A 27257-nucleotide genomic window follows, 5' to 3' on the forward strand; every position below is an offset into this window, starting at 1 on the left:
GTGGCTCTGCGGACAAGGTTACGTCACTTCTTTTATTTTGTCTTTTCGTCTTCACATTTCATGGGTTATATTTCTGGCAAAGGAGGAAGAATTGCTGTTTTTTGAAATTGAATACATCCATCCAACACTTATTGTTTGATAGTTTTTGACTTTAAAGTAGTATTTTTGGCCCCTGAAATCAGGTATATTTTCTGAAGTGATTTCCATAAAAAAAAAATGCTTCTCCATTTAATTGATTCGCAAGGTAATTATTTCTAGAAAAATATACTATTGTGAAATTATATTAAAGCTATGAATACTAACTAACAAAAAAAAGAGCTAACTTAGCCTTTGCTTCCACTGTCCTTCGAGCCAAGATCACAGTGTAGTATCTGTTCTGATGGTACACTTAACCTTTTCTGTCCTCGGTCCGTGGAGGAGAAATCCTTAATTAATGACTGAGACAATTTTTTTGTTCCTATCCAGAGTGCGCCCTTTTGGGGAGCTAGATTCATCCCACTTTAAATACCAACTTTGTGTCTTACTCTTCCCTCGTGGGGAGGCAAGTAAATATGAACTATAACACTTAAAAATATATAAAGGAAGGTGCTATAATACAAGCTTATTTGAAAATATATCATTTGAAATCAAAATTAAAAATCTCACAAGATTTTTCTTTGCAACGTAATACACTGTTTCTAGTTCGTTTTGTGACATTCGTATTTTCTCAAAAATATAGCTTTTATTGGAAAAATAATTATAAGATAATTATATAAAAAAAAGTCCATTTTGTAAAATAAATATTTCCGTAAACTTAAAATACACTTGTTGCATACTGGGGGACAGCTGTTTAACGAGCGTATATATTATGTACCTGTGTTATATATATATATATATATATATATATATATATATATATATATATATATATATATATATATATATATATATATAAAGAACAACTAGTTAATAAAACATGTTAAAAACACTTTGAAAAAGAATTAAAAACATTTAATTTAAAAAGGAAGCATAAAATAAGTGGATAGTCCTTAATCCGCGGAGTTTCGAAGAAATATTTTCCTTCTCATCAGAGGGTAGGATTTAGCAAAATGCGGGATCGGACTTTGCTTGCAATTTAATGAAACTACAAGTAAGTCATAGATCTTACTTCGTAACAAATATTGAAACAGATGCAATAGGGTGAAGAAAAAGGTGATTTCACGTGAATGGATAGTCTGGTGAAGGGTAAAATATCCAATAACGGTAAAATCCAAAAAGTTGGTTCAATTTCCATTTCCACAAGTAAAAACCGAGGGAATCGTGTAATTGGAAGATGGTCCTAAGTAATCCAAAAGGCAGAAATCCGTGGAATAATTCACAAATGAGTACAAGGAAAAGGGAATGAGTTCAAACAATATTATTAAAAGAAAGATAAGATGTGCGTAGAAAAAAAAGAAATGGAAGAAATTTACAACCCGACTGACAAGGCTGGGCTGATTAAAGAAAAATGAGTGAAGAAAAAAATTGAATGGTGATTGAGTTATTTTTAGAATAGAAAAGCCAATGTCAAAGTAACCCAGACAAGATGACGTTGAAAAGGCGCCAAATTTAGAGCATATATATATATATATATATATATATATATATATATATATATATATATATATATATAATCATGTTGATTGGACTGTATTTAGCCAATGATATATATACATATATATATATGTATATATATATATATATATAAATATATATATATATATATATATATATATATATATATATATATATATATATATATATATAACTTAGTCCATCTATGAATTCTGATGATGCTAGTTGGATTTTTCCTCTCTTTGGGGATTTTCCTCTAGTTGAAACAATTTGTAAACTCATTCTGGACTCACAGTAATAAATTTCCTATATATATATATATATATATATATATATATATATATATATATATATAGTGTCTAAATTCGGATATCGTCTAGTGGTATAAAATGTTCTAATAAATATATGTATACAGAGTGTATATACGTTTATACGTTTGTATATACATTTGTATATACGCGTCAGGCATTTACAGGGTGGCCCACTTAAGAGTAGCCCAGAAAATATAGCAGAGAGGACGAACATTCTTTTTATTGTTTATTGTTTTGTTTATTGTTATTGTTTTTTATTGTTTATTGTTTTGTTATAAAAGATGATGGAAGTGCTCCCCGTTGACATCTATGCATTTCTGGACAAGTTTAACAACGTTTGCTGATACTGCCTGTAGATCTTCTCTGGTTATTCTCCTATTATTATTATTATTTGCATTAACTTTTCGTTTTAAAGTCCCCCAAAGATAAAAATCACACGATGAAAAGTCCGGGGAACGTGGTGCCCATAACCTTTTGCTTATTGTTCTCTCTTCTGTAAATATGTCATGAACTCGTGTAAGTGATCTGAGACGTGTGGCAAATAGCGCCATCTTGTTGAAAAAAAGAATTGTATTTTGTCTTGTGGTGTCAGTTGCTTGTTAAGAGAAAAATGAGAGTGATCGGGCTACTTTTAAGTGGGGCACCCTGTATATTACGTGTTCGTCTAATCTAGGTTTTTTTAATTGTTCGTTGAATCGATGCGTTAATAGATCAACACATACAGTTTAACCAGGGAGACATCATTAGGCTCCGTCGTCCTCTGGTCATCTCTGTGATTGTCAAGGAAATACGTGTCAGGTTCAGAACCTGAAATCAATCAAGTGGAAGCGATAATCCTGCTTCTGTAATATTCTTTGGAACGCATGTATTATATTTCTCTTAGTCTGTCTGTCCGTTTCATTTTTCTCACAAACTAATGGATCAATCTGGCTGAAAATTTGTATGCACCTTTCTTACTATAAGATGCATCGAGCCAAATATTATAGTTTCTGATTGATGCACGGTTAGAGATTAAGAGGCATTAGTATTTAATGATAAAAAGAATCAGCACAAAATTTAACCATATTCAACCATAAATTTATTGTCAAGCACTAATTCATGATTGTTATGGGGTTAAACGGTAATACACGTAAGGAACACAGGATCTTTAGGAACGAAACATGTATTCACATAAATTACAGGCAAAGTGAGTTGAGTAAAACCATTACTCAACGGTGGGGCGTTTGCACACGACTTGCTTGGTCGAGTGCCAATCTCAGACTTCCAGGCACCGGTCTCGATACCGAAAGTGACGTCATCAGAAGAAGTGACGTCATGAGATGGTTCAGTAATTCCATGGACGATCGTCTCAAGCTTTTTGTTCGTAAAAGCTGTCAGTACCTCTTCCTTTTAATGGCTCGGTAACCTTTCACTTGCGGAACAACCGCCGTAGTTCAGGTGTTGGTTGAGGAGTTTCAAGATCAAAAGTTTCGAAGACAGTGTCTATCGGCTCATCTTCCAATGGTGGACTGTCGCTGGTTTCAACTGCTCGACATCTTACGGTAGAATTGTTCTCGCGGTGAAAATTGGGACGCAGGATTGGAGCTTAATACAGCTATGAGACATTACCAGACTTTGAAAACTAAAAGAAAATATATCTCTACAATTATATAAATGCAACTTTGTTTTTGTGTGTGTGAGTTCGTTCCTTATAGACTCCGAAACGACTGAACATATTTTCATTAAAATTTACAAAACTTTAGTGTATAAGTCTGGGAGTGAACATAGTATAGTTTTGTCTCTCGATAATTACCGATAATCGATAATCGAAACCGTTATTTTAATTATCTATTATTGGTAAAGCCTTTCTTTCCATGTGGTTGCTTAGCAACAATGATAGAATAACATGCCGTTAAAATTCTACTGTGTGTAAGTTGATAGCGTGTTTTTTTTCTTTTTTTTTTTGCATGACGTGGTCTGTAGGTTCAAACCCCGCATGTAAATTTCTTAATTTTTTTTTTCGTTATCTGGAAAGAAATTTATATAAAATATTTTTTATAAAAAAAACACTAGGTTCTCTAGAGTGCAATGTAGAATAACATATATTTTGAACTAAGTTACTGCATGGAGGCGTGTGAAGTTTCCTCCCGGGCGATTTCACGGATTTTGATGAGAATAAAAATATAGGAGTGTGAAATATTTGTTGATCATCATTCAACCCCGGATAGTGTCGGGTCCCCCTGCTAGTATATAAAAATGTTAGGAACTAAATATGGTATCGGCTCTTTCAATAAACAACGTTTTCAGAAAATAATGATAAAGTAGCTTACACAGATTTCTGTAAGATACGAATTGTACAGCTATTGTTTTTATTTACCGCTAGGTAACCATGCTAGAATGAGACGCAAAGTTGACATTATGTGTAGGATATCTAACGCCTTTTAGAAAGAAATTTGATTTTTATTCGAATTTGATACTAAATTAAAAGAAAAGCTATGTATGAAAAAAATAAATAAATAAAATAAAAACAATGTTGACACACCGATTCCCCTCAGATCCCCGAAGTTAAGCAACGTTGAGCCTAGTCATAACTAAAATGAGTGAAGAATTTGGGAATTCCTGGCGCTGTTTGTAGGAGGACGTCGAGACCTTCCCGCAAGAGTTTAAAAAACCCAACTTCGTCATCTCCCTAACGGAAATATGCATGCGACTGGGGACTGCTCAAGAATTACATACTCCCATGGAACTTCCTTCTTCGGAGGAAACCGGTTAAACCCAAATACATACACACGCGCGTGCACAGACACGCACAAACACACAAACTCTTAGCTACAATAGCTATAAAATTTTCTAATCATTTAATGTTTGAAAATAATCGAATACGCTTAGATATATGAATGCATTATATTTCCCACCCATTTTGTAATTTGTATCGTCACAAGATATTTGTGCATAGCAGAAAATCATGGACAAACTATGAAGCATCATGTTTTCAGTTCATAAAGCAGTTCTTTTTCTGGTATTAGTGTTATCTTGAAACTTAAAAAAAGAAAAATTTAGAATCAAACGCCATGATATCACGTTTTGTATTCGTTGGCTACTCTGATCAAAAACAACTTTGTTGTCGGTTTTTAGCCGATTTAGGACAGATCTGATGCACTGAATCCAAAAAATAACATTGATTTTTTTCAATCAGGTCAAGTTTTTTTTTTTTTTTTTTTTAGATATGGCTACATGTTTTTTAGATATGGCCACATGTTTTTTTAGATATGGCCACATGTTTTTTTAGATATGACCACATGTTTTTGTTTTCGTTTTAGTTCACATGCACGCATGTGCGAAACATTTTAGAAATTGTTAGGGGTAAAATACCATGTTTTGATTGAAAATGATTATTTTAATTACAAAATGTCTGCAGGTATAATCGTTCTGGGTGATTATGTCGAAAAGGGATCAGTTAGAAGTCCTAAAACATCGAAATCTTCCCGAAATTTGTGCTTAGCATACACAAAGAAGACCTGAGCTGTGCGGGAGGAATTTGTGTCTTGGAATGAAAGGAATATCATCAACGAGACTCTGGCGGACTAAATACTCTTTCCACAACTGAAGCTCAAGCTCGGCTTGATCACGCAATTCATGAAGCCCCTGGAAAAGAATAGTGTCTGTTTCACTTACTTGTGCAAAGCTTTTCCAGGATTGACCATGGAGAAGGTGAAAGTTGACATCTTTGTCGGTCCTCAGATCCGGCAGCTCATTAGAGATACAGAGTTTGAAACCCCAATTTGTTTTTGGTAGTGAAGAACTTGGCAACAACTAGGCCAGAAACGATGCAGAACTTGTCAACGAGATGCTGGCTGCTTTCAAAAACCAGAACTGCAACATGAGCGTCAAGAGTCACTACCTATTTTCACATATAGACCGGTTTCCTGAGAACTTAGGTTCAATGAGTTACAAGCAGGGGAAAAAGATTCCATCAAGACCCGAAATAGATAGAGACCGGGTACCAGAGTCGCTGGGATGCAGTCGTGATGGCTAACTACTGTTTGAATCTGAACAGACACCTTCCTGCCGCCGAGCATTAAGAAACGGAACCCAGAAGCTTGAACAATAGTGAAGCAACATGTATTTATGTGTAATTACCATTATCCATACTCGTCATTCAGTGTATAGTAATCGATGATTCTATCAGCTAATCAATATATGTTGTTGACAAAACATTTTTCCTCTTAAAAACATATTTACATTGATTTGTATTGAGAAAAATCATCTTATAATGCCACAAAAATGTAATCGATTTTGCCACAAGATCTTATATTTTTCAAATCTGTTGCCAAGGTCCCTCGAAAAACGGTAGGATCCTTCTACTGCTCCAGTAGATATCTCATTGCTGATGCAATTCTCTATCTATATAAAAACTAAGTACGTCCAAGGATGGAGTACTGTTGCCACATCTGGGCAGGAGCTGCTAAAAACAGCCTATCCTGCCTTGACAGAGTACAAAATAGATTTCGTGGCTTAGGGGGGGATGCCCACTTCTCTTCCCTGCAACCTCTTTCCCACAGAAGAGATGTTGCGAGCCTTTCTTTGTTTTATCGTTATTTCCATGCTAAGTGCTCGTCTGAGCTCCAATCTCTCACGAAAAACACCCATCTAGCTGAAACCACTGTCAATAATTTTCGCCACTCTTTATTTGTGCCTTAATCAAAAAGTAGATTCCATGAATAAAGCTTATTTCTTAGAACTGCACGCCTGCGGAACTCTCTTCCATTTGCCTACTTCCCAGTTGATTACAAATTGGTTTTCTTCAAGTCCGACATAAACAAATTCTTGATTATCCGCCTTCTTAAGTAATCCAATTTACCAAATTTCCATTACTAACGATTACTACGATATTATCCCATTGATTACTGTACACTCTATAACATTTATCCTCGAGTGGCCCCCGGACCTTGATAAGTTTTGACTCTTCTGTAAAAATAAATTTTTTATGTGTACTTGCCTTTATCAATACCTACCATTCAGTTTATATTAATCTATGATTCTATCAGGTAATTAATATATGTTGTTGGCAAAACATTTTTCCTCTTAAAAACATATTTACAATGATATGCAAAAATTATCTGGTAATGCAACAGAAATGTAATCGATTTTGTCGCAAGATTTGATATTTTTCAAATCAATTTGGCACAAAAACCTGAACTAATGAACAGAAACTAGTGTCATTTACTGCATTGTAAATATCAGCTTTGCAAAAGTAAGTGAAGCAGACACTATTATTTTCTAGGAGCTTCATGAATTGCGTGATGAAGCCGAGCTTGATGTGAAGTTGTGGGAAGAGTATTTAGTCCCTGTCCGCCAGAGTCTCGTTGATGATATTCCTTTCATTCCAAGACACAAATTCCTCCCGCACAGCTTATGTCTTCTTTGTGTATGCTAAGCACAAATTTCGGGAAGATTTCGATTTTTTAGGACTTCTAACCGATACCTTTTCGACATAATCACCCAGAACTATTATACCTGCAGACAATTTGCAATTAAAATAATTTTCAATCAAAACATGGTATTTTACCCCTAACAATTTCTAAAATGCTCTGCACATGCGTGCATGTGAACGAAAACGAAAACAAGAAACATGTGGGCATATCTAAAAACACATGTGGCCATATCTAAAAAAAACACGTGTCCATATCTAAAAAGCATGTGGCCATATCTAAAAAAACATGTGGCCATATCTAAAAAAGAACCATGTGGCCATATCTATAAAAACATGTGACCATATCTAAAAAACATGTGGCCATATCTAAAAAAACGTGGCCATATCTAAAAAAACATGTGGCCATATCTAAAAAATACATGTGTCCATATCTAAAAACATGTGGCCATATCGAAAAAACATGTGGCCATATGTAAAAAAAACATGTGGCCATATCTAAAAAAACCGTGACCATATCTAAAAAAAAAAACATGTGTCCATATCTAAAAAAAACATGTGGCCATATATAAAAAACATGTGGCCATATCTAAAAAACATGTGGCCATATCTAAAAACATGTGACCATATCTAAAAAACATGTGGCCATATCTAAAAAACATGTGTCCATATCTAAAAAAACATGTGACCATATCTAAAAAAACATGTGGCCATATCTAAAAAACGTGACCATATCTAAAAAACATGTGGCCATATCTAAAAAAACATGTGGCCATATCTAAAAAAACATGTGACCATATCTAAAAAAAAAAACTTGACCTGATTGAACAAAACCAATGTTATTTTTGGATTCAGTGCATCAGATCTGTCCTAAATCAGCTAAAAACCGACGACAACAAATTTGTTGTTGATCAGTGTAGCCAACGAATACGAAACGTGATATCATGGCGTTTGATTCTAAATGTTTCTTTTTTTAAGTTTCAAGAAATATTTAATCAAAATATTTTCCAAGAAAGGTTTATGGTAAAAAATAACAATGGCAATTTTCAGAAACTAAAATAGATGTAGAATTGGGACGAATTTCGCATACAATTTCGAATAAAATGTACTCATTTTTGTTGTTGTTTTTATAGTATAATGCACCACTTTCCTTCAAGCGAAAGTCCATTCATTTCAGTTAGTGGTAAAATGAGGATCTGAGCGTTGGTAGTGAAAGAAGAACAGCTTGCTTTTAGATGCATTAAAAGTGCTTGTTCCTTATTGCCCAAGTTGATCTATTTCGGAAACAAAAAGATCTTTATCATCGAGGTGATGTCATAGATGGTTGTGACGTCTACATAGATGTTGACGAATGATTTTGTAATGCGACTTTGGAAATCATTGATGAATATCAAGATAAGGATTGGGCTCAGAATTGATCCTTGAGGCACGGTTTTGTTGATACCAGCAACAGCATGTTTTACAAACCTATAATTTGATGGTTGGGAAGACTTTTTGTAGCAATCTTGTGTAGCATGTCCTTGTGCCAAACACTCTAAAAACGTTGGTATATCAAGAGTCATGGATCTAGAAAAGGAGCCCCCTGTCAATGCATTCATTAATCATGTGTGATATTACAGTGAGCACATCAGCCGTTTATTTAGCCGGGCGAAATCCATATTGCTTGTCACTGGGTAAGCTGTTTGTGCTGAAGTGATTATCACTTTTATTTATGACAGATCCAAACAACTTATTCATAATGCATAGGAGACTGATTGATCTTCACTGAGACTTATCTTCAGTATGTTAAAATACGGGTCAAACAGGTGAAGCTTTCAAGGTGATGAGAAGCAATTCTACTTTAAACAATGATTGAACAGCTTTGTAATAATGGGAGTTAGCTTCGGTTGCAATTTCTTAAGCACTGTGATTTGACTTGGGAGCAATAGCAAGAAAGAGTTTATTCCTTCCTCCTGAAAACTATCGAGGTATCAACCGAATGCTGTATATGGTCACACGCAGGGTGAGCGTAGACAAGGTTTAAGAAGTTAGAGTTGCGAAAGAACATATCCAAGAATAAATAAATGAAAAGACTTTGACGGAATGTGCACCGATGATTTCACTTTGCTTGTACCTCCTCAATCAAAATATCCCAAGCAAACTCAAATAGTAGCAAAATATTACCCCGTTGCTGTAGAGGTTACCAAATACCCGTGAATGTTCTACTCTCATAACTAATTACCTCGGTCAGCTTCTATTTGGAAGTCAGTTTCTTCTCCGTTCTTCCCCGATTGTACAAATATGCAGTAACATATTAAATAGAATTGTGGAAGGCGGTACAATGCAGAAGTAACGGAAAGACACAGGCTGAAGCAGGTGAGAACTTTATTAATACAACTTTTAAATACATGTGTACATATTCATATTTCATATACACAGTATATTTATATTTGCACAATGGTTACCTGGGAAAGTCGGTCTGGTGGTATGTCCGTGTAATATAATATTTCGAGAAAGATCTCTTCGTCAGATATTTACTTGACTTTGACAATCGTGTTGTTGTAAGCATATTATATGTAAAACATATTATTTTCAAATTCCAGACATATGTTGCCCACTTTAAATCTGACCTCTATCACAGTAGTCCTTTTCGCTTCAGTGGCAATATGCCTGGTTTAGGACGAACAAAAATACATGCCATCTAATCACTTTCACACTTCAATTCTTGTTAGATTACCGAAGTTAAGCAACGTTGATCCTGGTCAGTGCCAGATGGTTGAATATCTGGAAATACCAGGCGCTGTATGTAGGAAGACGTCAACACAGCCTGCAGCAACTGCAAAAACAATTGTCGTTGCGTTTTTTAGCAGGCATACACTAAAAGATTACTTGATAATTAGGTTAGGCAACGTTAAGCCTGGTTAGTACCAGATGGTTGACAATTTGAGAATATCAGGCGCTGTATGTTGACACCTCCTTGTAAGAACTGGAGAAAACGTGACGCCGTTATCTCTTCCCCTAACTGGAGAACGCTTTTGAATGTTTTTAGTTCTCTCCCGCTGCAAGAACCTAGACACCAGGATCGGAAAGTGGGATTGAAAAGTCAGCCCCCCCCCCCGAGAAAGAAAACTGTCTGTGCAGCATTGTCAGCATTTTCCGTTAAGGGCGCCTCAGGCTATTAGTAATAAACTAACCCTTCTCAAAGAGAGAAGATCAAAACTTGGGAGGGTGGACCTCCTAAAACTGCATAGAACTAAACTCCTACCGCAAAATCAACAGTGCCAGATCATTACGGGAATGCTGTAATCTAATGTTAATTTTGGGACCAAAGATAAAAATCCCTGGAGGCTGCTTGTGAATTTGACATTTCGGAGGTAGACGGTTCAATCCACCTAGGAGGAATGCTGATGGTAGTGGGGTAACATAGTAAAAACACAAAGGGTAGAAAAGCCTGATGCAACTTGTATCTGACCATGTATCAAAGGTTAGTTTAGCCTAGCCGTATATCAAGGGTTAGCTGTGTCTTACCGTGTATGAACTATGAACTAGAGATGTAAGGTTCATATGCTGTTAACGTATCTTTAAAGATCGGGGGGGGGGCGAACATCTTTCTAAAGACTGCATGAGACAGTTTAGCCTTGCACCTGGAGTCTTTGTGAATTTGCTTACCTCCTGTGATCCAGAATCATGAAATTTTGTCGGCCATTCCTCGCTCTAGACTCTTGGGACGAGACTCTCGATACGTCGTCTGTCCCGACACTGACCTAAAAAGAACGCGATCGTATTGTTGTCTTATTGTCGCTTAGCTTGCATCAATGTATGAGCGCTTGAACTCCGCTCCTCCCTCCAGCCACGGTGCCAGCTGTTGCATCGTTTTTTTTTTGTCAGTGTTGGCCTTGTGCGTAGGCGCAACGTTCATTCTCCTATCGTCGGTGCAAGGGGAAGGGTGGTCATCGTAGTCAATAGGGCGTAGCTGTGTATTTTTTTTTTTGTATGGAAGACAAACGTCAAACGTTGTGTGGTAATTGGTTATGGCGTGGGTTGGGATAGCCTGTTGGTAGTGGGGAAGACGAAGGAGCAATTTAGAGAGGTTAAGACGGTGAGAGAACAGAAAGAAATATAATAATTAATAATTAGTAATAATAATATAATAATAATATTAATAATAATAATAATAACAACAACAACAACAATAATAATAATATCAATAACAATAATAATAATGATAATAACAACAATAATAATAATAACAATAATAATAATAGCAATAATAATAATAACAACAACAACAATAATAATAATAATAATAATAATAAGAAGAAGAAGAAGAAGAAGAAGAAGAAGAAGCAGGAGGTATAGAGAAGGAGGAGAAGAAGGAGGAGGAGGAGGAAGAGGACGAAAAGAGTAATAATGAGAAGAAAGGAAACTAAGGGGAGAAGAAGAAGACGAAGAACAACAACTAGAACAAGAAGAAGACGCACAAAAGAATGTATTAAAAAATGTATGTTGTAGAAAAAGAAAAAGATAAAGAGAAGAACAAACAGAAAACAAAAAACAAAAACAAAAAACAAAAACAAAAAAGAAAGCATAAATCAGAGTAGAAGAAGAAAAGGAAAATACATTAGAGTCGAAAGAATAAGAATAGGAATGAGAATGAGAAAGGGACGAATAATGGTTGTACAGAGTATCCCATTAAAATGTATACACTCATTAAATTATCTCAACTTGCTACATGAATACGCTATAACACGTTCCCAACAGATGTTTAGGAATAAAGAATGGTACTTCCAGCAGGATGGAGCACTTCCCCACTATCATCATGACGTAAGAGCATATCTTGATAGTCACCTGCGAAACAGATAGGACGAAGAGGAAGTATCGAGTACTGTCCACGCTCATCGGATTTGATCTCCCCTCAATGGATTTTTCTCCTTTTTGGGGATGGGTGGGTGAGGGTATATAAAACACAGGGTTCATACCACAAAACGAGCACAGGAAGCAGCCATTGAAAGAAGATGTGTCAACATACCAATTGAACTGATTAGGTACGTTTTTTATTGAATCAGTGAGCGTTGTCAGTTGTTCATATACCACAATGGCCAACAATTTGAACACTTTCGAGAATTAACTGATTTCTATATTTGTTCATAGTATTTTGATGTATGAAACTTTTCTTAAAATAAATGTTGGTTTTATGGTCATTTAAAGAGTGTATACATCTTATTGGGACACCCTGTAGATATTACGAAGAAGAAAAAGGAGAAAAAATAGTGACACAAAGGTAAAAGAAGAAGAAGGAGGAGGAGGAGAAGAAGAAGAAGAAGAAGAAGAAGAAAAAGAAGAAGAAGAAGGAATATATGAAATGGAAGATATGGGATGAACATAAACAGAGAGAGAAACTGAAGAGGGACTATGTTAGATAAAGAAGAAAATAAAGGAAGAAAGAAATTTGGATTATCCGGATCAATATTCTCAAGATCATCATCATAGCGTATGGATCCGACTATTCTATTGCTAATATTTTTCTAGTCAGAATTCTTTCTAGTAAGATATCAATTACTCATGGGAGAGACTAAGTGATGGTTGCCAACATCCTGAGTTAAAGTGACTGTGTGGAACGAACTGAATTTGAACTTAGAACACTCAACTCAGATCATCTTGTTAGGCCACCGACACACCTAAAAATGATAATCGCTGTCCGAATCATCTAAATAGCATAATTTATCAATGTGCATCTTAAATATTCCAAAATGTAACCGAAGGATAAAGGAATGGGAATTGGGCAAATTATGCCTCGAAATATACAAATAAAAAATAATACAAAAAATGAAAAGTATAGTTAAAAAAAAATGACGGTACTTCCACGACATTCGCGATATAAACATGACTTCTTAATTTCGACGTGTTCAAATTCACTGCATAGCACTTGATGCATTCTCCTTCACAATTCATCCTTCTTATCTCAATCACTCCTCTCATATGCAAATTATATTTTGGAACCACACGCCCCCACGATCTTTAAAGATACGTTAACAGCATATAAACCTTACATCTCTAGTTCATAGTTCATACACAGTCAGACACAGCTAACCCTTGATATACGGCTAGGCTAAACTAACCTTCGATACATGGTCAGATATAACCAGCTCTCGATACTCGGCCAGACACAACTAACCTTCAATACATGGCCAGACACGACCAGTTCTTGGTAAACGACCAGACACAGCTAGCTCTCCATACATTGTCACACATAACTAGTCAATGGTGCACGCCCGGCCACAACAAGCCCCCGAAATACGGCTATACACTCTTGGCATACGGCAATAAACAGCTAGCCTTCTACGCATTGCCAGACATACCTAGCCGTCGACATACGGTTAGACACAACTAATAAGAAATAAAAAAAAAACGAAACAAACAAAATGACAGAAAGGGAAAAATGAATTAAAGATAGAATTCATTTACGAAAATAGGAAGATATAAAAAACATTAAACATAAGGCCAATTTTTAATCAAAATAAATAAATGCCGACGCCAGTCCTTTTTAGTATACTTCAAATAGGCATACTAAAAAAAGTGCTGCCTAGTGTCGAATGTTAGCAAAAGGGATAGACAGTTTGCATTCAAATCAAGTCGGGAATGACTCGAGGAAATTTGCCGAGCTGCATAAGAATTCTGGTAAGCAGTAAAAAAATATTTTTAAGAGTCTGTTTTTGTTTCAGTTATGTATTAATTTATTTACCTAATTGTTTTTCTTTCTACACTTGCCCCCGTTACACCCCCAAATACTACTGTTAAATTTTATTATTGAAATCTTTCTTGTCAATTTGCGACTTTTGATTCGCTAGCTATTTTACTCAACATAAACGCATTCTCCAATTTTGAGTCAACGTCTGTCCACGGGTTCTTTTGCAAAAAAACAAAAACAAAAACAAAAACAAAAAAAACAAACAACTGCCGACGCCATTTCTTCTTAGTATATGTTTAAGATAGTCTTACTAATAATTGCGCCGCCTAGCGTCGAATGTTAGTAAAAGGGATAGACAATTTCCATTCAAATCAAGTTGGAAATAACTCGAAGAAATTAGCTGAGCTGCTCAAGAATTACTCAAGTTAACGTTGCCAACTGAATTCTTTCTTTATTTCAATTAGCTAAAGAGGAACTTATCGCCATACTTTCCCCTAAACAGATCAAATAAACTTATATGAAGGAGGATAATTATTATTATTATTATTATTATTATTATTATTATTATTATTATTATTATTATTATTATTATTATTATTATTTTAATGGAGAGTAGATAATGCATTGTGGATGTGTTATCGGCATCTTCTGTAACTCTCGCTATTTCTAATTTGTATTTTATCCCTCGTTTAGAATGAGTGATTTTTCTGAAAAAGGGAGAAGAAAAGGCTGAATTTTAGGTGGGAAGTATTTTTGCGTAAACAGTCGACTGACATGTCGAGAATTTTCTGTTTCTATTTCTATCCGTGCAACCATATCAATAATAAGGATGCTGGACGTTATCCGCCTGATAGTCAGGGACCCGAACCTTTGGCTAACCACTAAGGAGGCCGTCCTATCTGCAGGTACAAAGTACTTGGGCTGCCGTATTGCTATTTGGTGTATGGATTCGGGACCATGAAGTAGCTTCTAGTGTGTTTCTCGATGCCATATTAGTATGCAATTGTTACAGCTTTACCTTTGTATGGTCTACAAAAAAATTTCTTCACTTCTTTTCCCTTACTTACTCTCTCTCTCTATCTATCTATCTCTCTCTCTCTCTCTCTCTCTCTCTGTCCTGCTTTAACAAAGTCTGTCGACCTATTTCACAAATCCTAAAACTCCATCATGAAAATTCTCCAGAAAGAATAAACGATTAAACCCAGAATTCCAACTTCCTCACTACCATGTCTCCTTCTCCAACATAAGGGTTTTACATTCTTTCCAGAGGTTGAAATTCAATTACAGAAGACCAGGTCAGAGCTAATCTTTTTAAGCGAAACTCGATCGACTATTTCATTAGATGAGTTCGTAATTAAAAGATATTCTAATTTAACATCGAATTCTGACCCCGAAGATCGTCATGGGCATGGAATATGTGCCTACATTAGAGATGGCTTCCCATGTAGTAGTGATATCTCCATAGAAGACTCTAAATTACTCTCTATGTGCTTCCAGGTTGCACTTGCTCACGCCACTGCGTTTATATTTGCCCTCTATTGTCCTCGTAACAGCGGAGTTACTATCTTAAAGAGCATATCTTAGAAAATTGACCACATCCTTTCTCCTTATCCTCCAGATAACATTCACGTCTGTGGAGACTTCAATGTTCACAATATGGGATGGTTAACCTACTCCAACAAGACAGATGATGAGAAGGTTTTGTCACAACTTTTCCAACGCTTATGACCTAATTCAGATTGTTAACTGACCCACCCGCGTACCCGACTCTGATAGTCAGTATGCAAGTCTCCTGGACCTTTTTCTCACAACTTGCTCTAAGCTATTTTAATCTTCTGTTCTGTCTTAACTGGGATTTTCTGCCAATCGTTTGTCTCAGTTAAGATAAAGACAAAATGTAGTGATTCATCCGATATACCTCCCCATCGAACAGTACATCGATACTCTATGGCTGACTGGAATAGTTTCTGTACATTTATATCAGAACTATCTCTGCGTTCCATGTTTAGAAAGAACGTATCCTCTATAGTATCATATCTGACGAAATTAATTATAGGTAGAGATCGCTTCAAACCCAAAACAAAAATCCAGCAAAAATCTAACAGCCAGCAGTGGTTCTTTCTAGAATGTGCTGCTGCCATTGCGCAAAGAAATCACTTTTTCCATTGCTTCCAACGTAATAGATGTACTGAGACTAAAGCTGCCTCCAAGGCTTCCAACAACCACTGTAAAATAGCAATAAAGAATGCGAGAAAGTTGTATGCTCAGCCCGTCAAGTCCAAAGTAACTTAGCAGTGACTTGATTCTAACCAGTTTGGCAAATAAAAAAAACAGAGTCCTGGATAGAAGTGTGTGCTCTATCCCAACCATCATCAATAGACCTGAGGTAATCTCGTCAACATCAGACACATCTAAACTCTTTGCCAAGAACTTTGCAGCTTATTCTACCCTATGCGATCAAGGCCGCCAACCCCTTGTATTTTCTTCTGTGTCTAAAAACATGCTATGTGACATATAAATATCTGTGCGTGATGTTGCCAAACTAATCAAAAACCTCGATTCCAATAAAGCAACCGGCCCTGACTGCATTCCTATTATAGTGCTAAAAAAGCTTCAACCAGACCTACCTCCCATACTTACAAAGCTGATTAAGCGTTGTCTTAAGAAGAATTGCTTTCCAACATCATGGAAAATCTCATCAGTACGTCCCATATTTAAAAATTCAGTTGATCGGTCATCTTCCTCTCAATATAGACTAATAAGTTTCCTGTGCGTCATGAGTAAGTTACTTGAATATGTGTTAAATAGAGAAGTAGTCGGCCACCTCAGCAAAAATAACCTCCTTAGTGATATGCAATATGGTTTCGTTTCTGCTAGATCTACTGCGAATGTGCTGATAGTTATATCTCATAGGATTAGCGAATCTCTCGACAAAGGGTTCCTTTCTAGGGCAATTTCTCTTGACATATCAAAAACCTTTGATAGGGTATGGAATAAAGGTTTTACTCCACAAAATCTCCTGCTACGGTATAGCTGGAAATGTCTTTTCAATTATTAAATCATTTCTCTCTGATAGGTTCATAAGAGTAGTGGTTGATGGGTAGAAATCAGAAACTCACGTTATTAATGCTGGACCTCTCAGGGATCCATCCTGGGCCCAACTCTCTTCTTGATCTACATCAATGTGATCTCCAACACACACCATAAGATCATTCGTAGACATTTATGTTGATGACACTACCATCTATGGCAACACATTACAGGCCGTAAACGACTAAGTTCTCTCTGATTCTCTCTCCTCTTATCTTGAGCACGTGGTGCAATGGGGAAAGAGCTGGCTGGTTACTCTTAATGTATCTAAAGCCAAGCTTCTATCTTTACATCATCAACGCACTGACCACTGTCAGGCATAAATTGAAATGAATGGATCTCGTCTAGGGGAAGCTCCATGCATTGATAAGCTTCTGACCTTTACTCCTGATCTGAAATGGAACAAGTACATCAAATCCGTTGCCAAGGTCGATGGAAAAATGGTGGGATCATTCTACTGCTCCAGTAGATATCTCACTGTCGATGCAATTCTTTACCTGTATAAGAGCCAAGAATGGAGTACTGTTGTCACATTTGGGAAAGAGCTTCTAGAAGCAGCTTACTACACCTAGACAGAGTTCAAAATAGACTTCGTAGTCTAATCGAGGATGCCCTTTTCTCGTCCCTGCAATCTATTTCTCACAGAAGAGACGTTGCGAGCCTGTCTCTGCTTTTTCGTTATTTTCATTGCAAGTGCTCGTCTGAGCTCTAATCTATGGTCCTCTCTGGCCTGAATTTCACGAAAAACATTCGTCTATCTGAAACCACTATCAATAATTTCCCCTACTCTTCACCTGTACCTTAACCTAAACGTAGATTCCATGAACAAAGTTTCTTAGAACTGCACGCACGTGTAACTCTTTCGTTTCCCTGCTTTTCAGCAGACTACAATATGATTGTCTTCAAGTTCAACGTGAACAAGTACTTGATGAGCCTTTCGCTTAAGTAATCCAATGTACCAAATTTCCACTACTAGCGATTACTACGATATTGTCCGATTGACTTCCGTACATTCATTAAGACTTATCCTCGAGTGACCTCCAGGCCTTGATATACATAGAAATTTATTGGTTTCGCTTTGGCTCGATCACGCTGCCAGCATTCTTTTAGATTAATGACTGTTTTATCACTGGACATACAAAAACATGCTGATTCGAGTATCTGGAGGGGATATTGAGTCCTTAGGAGTTTGAGTGGCCCGGTTTCCCTGTATGAATTAAAAAAAAAATTTATTACATTTTCACCCCGAACAAGGCAAATTGCCACTTTGGTGTAGGGGGGCTACTATCAGGGGCAACAACTACTGGGGTACTATGTAGGGATTTGGGCAGTAAGATGTCGGTTCACGTTACACTTGCACTTCTGCACGTCAGTACTGTTGGGGAAGCAGGGACCTGGAATGGAATTCCAAAGTCTAGCGGTTCTGGGGAAGAAACTATTTGAGTAGAAAGATATTTTACATCTCGGGATCTCTACAGTGTGTGGGGTGGAATTGCGGTTTTAAAGCGATAATAAACTTTGCAAAGGGTCAAAGTTATTTCTTGGGTGGATTTACCCTGTGGTAGATAATTTTCCCTTTGCCTGTATGTCGTCTACAATCTGTATCACTATAAACATGCAGTATCACGTATGTTTACATTCAAACAATAACATTATACACACACACACACACACACACACACACATATATATATATATATATATATATATATATATATATATATATGTATGAGACAAAAAAGAGCTCGCCCTTTCTCACAAGAAATTTAATTGATTGTGAAACATTGATCAGTTACACTTCAAGTCAACGCCCTAACGTACCCTAGTTAACAATTAAACACCTGTCCCTCCCATTCAGCAGATCATCCTCCCCTCTTCATCAACAATAAACCATAGCGTATGCAATTATCATGTTAAGTACCATACAGAATTTGTCAGCTAAATCTTTGCGGATATTTTATGACGATTTTCTGTTATGCACGCTCATCCTTTTTTATTTTTATTCCTACTCGCTCACACACACAATATCGACCCTGTAATAAAAACGAACATGTATAAATTCTTACTGTAATAAGTTTTGAAAATATTTATGACGATTAAGCTGCACAGCTATCACTACTTGTAACAGAGTGCCGACGTGCGTTTAGCAGCGGAAACAGCAACTGTACGACAGTCAACGTATGCAAATGACCAAGCCGTGTGCGAGGTAACGTCACAGCGAGAAAGAAGGAAAGAAAACCGTAGCTCGAGAGGGGCAAAAATAGGCGTGTCACACATGTGGCTCGAGAGCGACAGAGAAAGACGTGTCCTAAACATGGACGGACAAAGGTAGACACGTCAGAGTCTTCTTAAATACATTGGAGTAGGAGAAGATTTTGAACAAGAAACAAAGCGTTATTCTAGAAGTACCTGTAAATAAATATATGTTGTTGCAACTGAAACAAAAGTGAGCAAAATTCTTTCCTTGTCTTGGTTTCCTTGCGACTGCCTGCGTACAACGTGTGGGTCCCGATTTTTGACATGTAATAACTGCGTTACATACTTACGTATGGAGCACAATCGAAATAAATACTTAAAATAGATACAAACGATTTTATGGAGATAATAAAAATAAAATTATTATTATTATTATTAATATTAATAATAATAATAATAATAATAATAATAATGATAATAATAATAATAATATGTACATATATATATATACATAGACATATGTATATATTATTATAACATAATAATATATATATGTCTGTTATATAATAATAACATTATATATATATATATATATATATATACGAATATGAAAATACACAACATCATCCCCTTATTTTGATCTGTAATGTTTTGACTTTGTAAAATATTACACACACACACACACACACATATATATATATATGTGTGTGTGTGTGTTTATGCCTAAAATGTTGACATGTTTCTCGTTCTGACAGTAATATTAAAAGCCTGCGTTTCTATTTAATAATTATTAAAAACGAATTCTTAAAATTGTATGTGCAAGCGATTTCATGAAAATTGACTAATTTGCATTTTTGTCACATAGAAACTTAACATCTAATAACAAAAAATTAAATCAGCTCAAAAATCCCTTTCCCAATTAAACTAAAAAATAACTGCCATTGTAACAACAAACAACTTTGCCCACTCAATAATGACTGCATCCATAGAGATGTTATATATTCAGGCACGATTACAGAGCCCCCACATTAATCTCCCAAAACAGACATTAAGTTCTCTCTCTTCTAATCAACAATTTTATAGAATTACTGATTCAATTTCGAATCAAGCAGCCCTTCTATTAACAATCATACAACTAGCAATAATAATAATAATAATAATAATAATAATAATAATAATAATAATAATAATATTTCTCCCAATAGTGATCCTAATAATAATGACACTCATGAGCCCTTCCAAAACAATACTCCGACAATCATTGTCCCGCCTTATGTTCATTACAATGAACAAAATTTAAACTATCTCCCCAGTACAAATCAACAAATCAATATAAGACCTCGAGCAATTAATAAAGCACATACATATATCGGCGCTACTTCAAATTTAATAAAGAAAAAAAAAAATCAAATCACTCATCTTCTTTTAACAACCAAAATTCTAATAATAAATAAGGAACTTTTCTAACCACTTTAATTTAAACACTTAGGTCTAATAATACTATCCTAAAAAAGGTTAAGTCTTGTACTTCATGCTCTAAGTCATGTCACCTCTGCACAGCCGAAGCTATATCAATAATTACTTCCCCTCAAAGTAGCAATATAATACACTTTAAAAACGAACTGGTCTCATATTGCAAACATATGACCATATTTAAATATGGCAAATTTAAAATTACATAGGTTTTATATTAATCCTTCAGATATATAATCCCATAATATTATAGATATTTTCCACACATTTTCTTAGCACTTTAGTACATAATAATTTTAATTGCAATTCTTCATTTCTTTTATGTTTGACCGCCTTTACACCTACAGTTCTCGTTTATGTGTATCCATGTGATCATATTATATCCATCTAATCTTAATTTTGTATTTTGGGAACTATATTCCTCATCTTTTTAGTTGAGAATGTTAGTTCACAATAAATTTAATAAATACTACTTATCTCAATACGCATTCCAATTAATTAAATATATCCATCGATCTATGCATTTATATTTTGTATGTATGTTTACTTATACTTTGCATACATACGCACTTGCGTGAATATATATTTATTTTTGTACAGTTCTAAGTTTTTGCTTTATAGTAGAGCCTGTGGATGCTGGCCAATTTCTTCCCCATAAATGTCGTTTTATCCCCTTTAAATCTTTATATATATATATATATATATATATATATATATATATATGTATATATATATATATATATATAGTTTTAGCCCCTTTTTAGTTTATAATTTTATCCCCTTTAAATCTTTATATATTTATTTATTTTATATATACACTTGTGCCCGATATTATTCATACCCCCCTTGAAAATTGAGTTTATTAGGTGTAACTTTGTAAGAATTTATTGTTTACGTCCATATTGATACATATTCTTAATAAACCTCTTCTGATCATTTGCGTCATTTTAAAATCTCGGGATACTTGTAATAAAAGAAATATACAGCTATTTATAAAATCTGCAATGTTCAAAAATAATCATACCCCCTTATTTTTTCAGTATTAATCGAGTTTCTGACTGTGTGTTTCCTGTTAGATTCTTATTTTGAATGCTTTTATACAACCTTTGATTAATTTCATTTCGTTTTTTGCATTTTTCAGAAATTAAAATGATATCAACTGAAAACCAATAAAAGAATAAAAATTATTAGAATGGGGAAGAAAAAAGAGCTTAGTAATGATCTTAGGACTAAAATTGTGAATTCACATAAGGATGGTTTAGGTTATAAGTCAATTTCCAAGAAATTTGAGGTCCCTACAGCAACAGTACAGAGCATCATCAAAAAATTCCAGAGCCACCACACAACAAACAACTTGATTGGTAGAGGAAGGAAAAGGAAACTGTCTGCTTGAGCCACCAGGAATATTGTAAGAAGTGTTAATGCAAATCCAACCACCACTACTAAGGACATTTTAGAAAATCTGGAGTCTTCTGGCATAAAAATATCAAGGCAAACATTGCAAAGGACTCTGCATGAAAATGGTCTGAAAGGAAGAAGACCAAGAAGGACTCCATTACACACCGGAAAACACCTTGCAGCCCGTCTAAAGTTTGCTAGGACCCATTTGAATTCTCCAGAGTTAGTTTTCTCAAGTATTTTGTGGACTAACGAAACAAAAATTGAATTGTTTGGCCATATGGATGCTTCTTACGTTTGGAGGAAGAAAGGAGAAGCTTACAACCCAAAGAACACAATACCCACGGTGAAACATGGTGGTGGTAGCCTAATGTTTTGGGGCTCCTTTTCGGCTAGTGGTCCAGGTAGTTTGGTCAAGATAGATGGAACCATGAAGAAGGAGCAATATTTGGAGATACTCCAGAAAAACATTAGACAGGATGCGGAGAAGCTCCATTTAGGACCAAACTGGGTCCTTCTACAGGATAATGATCCAACACATACTGCCAAAATAGTCAAGAAATGGTTTGAGGATAATCAAATTAATGTTTTGGAATGGCCTGAACCCTATCGAAAACCTCGGGCACATATTGAAAACTGAGGTTAAAAAGCGGAAACCTAGAAATTTGAGGGATTTGGAGAACTACTGCATTGAAGAATGGTCAAAAATCAGTGTTGATGCTTGTAAAAACCTTGTTGATAAATATCCAAAAGGGTTACAGGCAGTTATTAAGAATAAAGGGCATGCTATTGACTATTAGTAAGAGAGGTATGAATAATTTTGAATAAGTGCCATTATTGTTTTTCTTTGTATAATGTTTCAAACTTGCATAATTTATTTATTTGCTGAGTTTAAATTAAATGCTTATGCTTGATTTATTGTTTGAAATCCCTTTAATATTGTCTACCTTCTGGTTTGAGCAATATTCTTATAGAAATCTCAAAGATCCGAGGGGTATGAATAATATCGGGCACAAGTGTATATATATATATATATATATATATATATATATAGTTTTTAAAAAATAAAATATATATATATATATAGTTTTATAAAACGCACACACACACACACACACACACACACACACACACACACATATATATATATTTATCACAACTTTAAATACCCTTCCTAATCTATTAGATACAGACGTTTCTATATTAAACTCATAATACCTAACTTAGACATAGCCTTAACTTATACATAGCCTTAACTTAGACATAGTCTTAACTTAGACATAGCCTTAACTTAGACATAGTCTTAACTTAGACATAGCCTTAACTTAGAAACAATCTATAATTTATGACTACTTCTTCCACACAATTGATTTTCTCCTTTGTGATTTGTGACTTCTACTGATAATTTAATTTTAACGTCATTACTTGTCTATTTCATTTGAGCCTTGTTTTGTTGTCTTAATTGTTGGACCACTATAACGTAATTTTGACTGAGTGTTTGTGACATTGCGTTTTCTATTCTAATAATAACTCAATCACTGCTCATCTCTTCTGTTTCATTATTGGTATTTAAAAAATCGGCCTCGGCAGAAGCGTCTTAAAATCTCTCCATTTCTTTTTTCTACGCACAATTTACCATTCTTTTAATAAGAATATTTTGAACTCAATCTTTTTTCTTGTATTCGTTTGTGAATTATTCAACGGAATTTTGCAGTTTCGATGACATCGAAATATCTTCCAGTAACGCGATTCCTTTGGATTTTTACTTCTGGATACCGAAATTTAACCAACTTTTCTTGGATTTTACCGTTATTGAATACTCTACTCTTCATCGGAATATCAATTCACATGAAATCATTTGTCTTTTTACCCCATGCTCTCTGCTTCACTATTTTTTAACTTTCACCAAATAAGATCTATGACTTACTTGTAGTTTTATTAAATAGTTTTATTAAATACGTTGCAAGCAAAATCCGATTCCGTATTTTGCCAATTCCTACCATCTGATGAGAAGGAAAGTATTTTTCTCGAAACTCCGCGGATTAATGACAATCCACTTTATTTGTGTTATATATATATATATATATATATATATATATATATATATATATATATATATATATATATACATACATATACATACATATATACATACATATACATATATATACATATACATATATATACATATACATATATATACATATATATATATAAATATATATATATATATATATATATATATATATATATATATATGTACATATTAGTGATCAGACGATTTCAATAATTTCTTGATTCAAATACAAATACTGATTTCGTACAAAAATTACTGATTCCGATAAAATTGTCGATTGCGATTCTTTATAAATCTCTAAATATTTAACAATAGAGTTCTTATTTATTCTCGTTTAACAACAACAAAAAAACAAAAAAGCAAGTTAAATACACATACCTTTTTTCAAGCATAACAATGCACTTTGGGGGATGATCTTTATACATACTAGTTTTAATAGTAGGTTATAATTAATTAATATTAATTATTTTACCATTAATACCACTAGTGGAAGTTTTTACTTTAAACAATATTAAATAAAAAAAGACAATTGAAAGAATAGTGTTTAGCGACAGAAAATAAGCACAAATTTTTCCGAATCCGATGCCCTCACAAATTCCTATTTTTCCGACCCCCCGATTCCGATTAAGCGTGCTGACACACACACACGCACGCACACACATACACACAAATATATATATATATATATATATATATATATATATATATATATATATATATATATAAAATAAAATAGTTATGTCTCGGCAGTAGAGTGACAAGCACATCTTATTTTTCTTTTATATGTATTATTGGAATCTTTTCTTTTTTTCCTTGTACACATTTTTGTGAATTATTCCATGGATTTCTGCCTTTGCATTATTATGGACCATCTTCTTCCAATTACGGGATTTCCTTGGATTTTACTTGTACAAATAGAAATTCTTTTAACTATTCTACCGTCACTGGATTTTTTATCTTCCACTAGACTATCCATTCATGTGCAATCACCTTTTTCTTTACCATATTCCCTCTGCTTAACTTATTTTGTTTTCAAGTAAGATCTTTGACTTACTTGTTGTTTCATCAAATACTTCTGCATGCAAAATCCGATCCCGCATTTTGCTAATTCCTACCCTCTGATGAGAAGGAGAGTATTCCTTCGAAACCCCGCGGATTAAGGATTATCCATTTATCTAGTGTTTCCTTTTCAGATTAAATATGTTTTTAACTCATTTCAAAGTGTTTTTTAACATATTTTATTAACTGTTTGCTCATATATATATATATATATATATATATATATATATATATATATATATATATTATATGTATATATATATATACATATATATACATGTATATACGTATATATATACATATATATACATATATATATACATATATATACATATATATACATACATATATATACACATACATATATATACACATACATATATATATACATATACATATATATATATATATATATATATATATGTATATATATGATTGTAAATGACAATGAATAAATAAATGTTGTCCCAGGTGGTATTTGCTATGTTTACCTGTTAAATACGTTTTATGCTGCATACAGTCTCCTGACGTTTCTTCATGTCTAAAGTTTGCACGCAAAAGGAAACGCCATGACTGCTAAACACAATAAATTACATCTATGATAACATTAGTTTATTTCTTTTAACCCCTCCTCCTCCTCCTTCTCCTCCTCCACTGTGCCCTCCTCCCCTCCTAATCATCATCATTAAGGATATTGAATCGTGACTTCCAGGCTCCTTTTAAACACAAGCTTTCATCCCCCAAAAGCTAAGTTAATTAACCTTTGTTTTCGTACAGCTTTCTCTTACAAAATTGATTGAACATAGTACATATTAAAATATTCCTTGGTATCTGAATTTCTTTCTCCCTCTCTTTCTATTAGCAGGCAAGGCATATAGAAACTAATTATACAACAGGTTATTATATTAGCCCTTTAGAAAAAAAAAGTAAATATCAGTAATTTTAATAATATTACTAAAGATAACTAAAGAAAAAGAAAAAGAGATGGATCAAGAAAAGGGAACGGAATAATGACTAATCTTGGACTTGAATATTGTATATACATATATATAGTGCCGGCAAAAATAAAGTCCGCACTTATAATTAAAAAAAAAACCCTGCAAATTTAAGCTAAATTTAATGTAACTGTTTAAACAACCTATACCTCAATGATTGGCCTTTTATTCTTCTAATTTTTATTTCAAATTTGGAAGAACTTTGGACAAAAATTAACGGAAAGTGGGATGCCCTTTTCCCGGAGTATTGCTGCAGTCTTATTCAAGGAATCTCCAAAAGATTGCGGGCTATCAAATTGCAGAAGGGCTGTGTTCCTGTTGTATTTGTGTTGCATTAATGTTCTAAATTTATATTTAAATAACAATTTTCCATTTGCCTTCTTAATTTGAAGGTACTTTTTAAAATTGACGTGCTCACTAGAATATTTCAATTAATAGTCAAATATGAACAGGTAAAATTATAGAAGAATAAAAGCCTAATCAAATGAGGCATAGTTTGTTTAAACAGATAAAATTTAGCTTCAATTTGCAGTTTTTGAAAAAAATCACAAGTCTTTCTTTCTTTTTGCCGCCTATATATATATATATATATATATATATATATATATATATATATATCTTCGATACTCCTATCAATTCGGTTTTCTTTGTGTGTATCGCTATTCATATTAAAAAACTCTCTTTTCTATTTATTTAAAAAGAAAATACAATTTTCTTATATCTTGGTTGTGAAATTGCATTCACTAGCAAACGATCTAGCTAATTTGCATATTCTTTTAAACATTCATTTTAATTAATTTCCTATTAGTTGCTTCGGTTTTTTAATGGGATAATCATCTTTAGTTAACTATTACCTGTAATTATATTCATGCAGACATTCTACATGATTTATACTTGCATAATATTTGCGAAAAAATTGTTTCCATTTATATTTATGTATACGTATATATTTTTGTTAAACAAATCTCTCTCTCTCTCTCTCTCTCTC

Source organism: Euprymna scolopes, chromosome 23 (assembly GCF_053919585.1).
Source record: "Euprymna scolopes isolate OS-2025 chromosome 23, ASM5391958v1, whole genome shotgun sequence".
Taxonomy (NCBI): Eukaryota; Metazoa; Mollusca; class Cephalopoda; order Sepiida; family Sepiolidae; genus Euprymna; species Euprymna scolopes.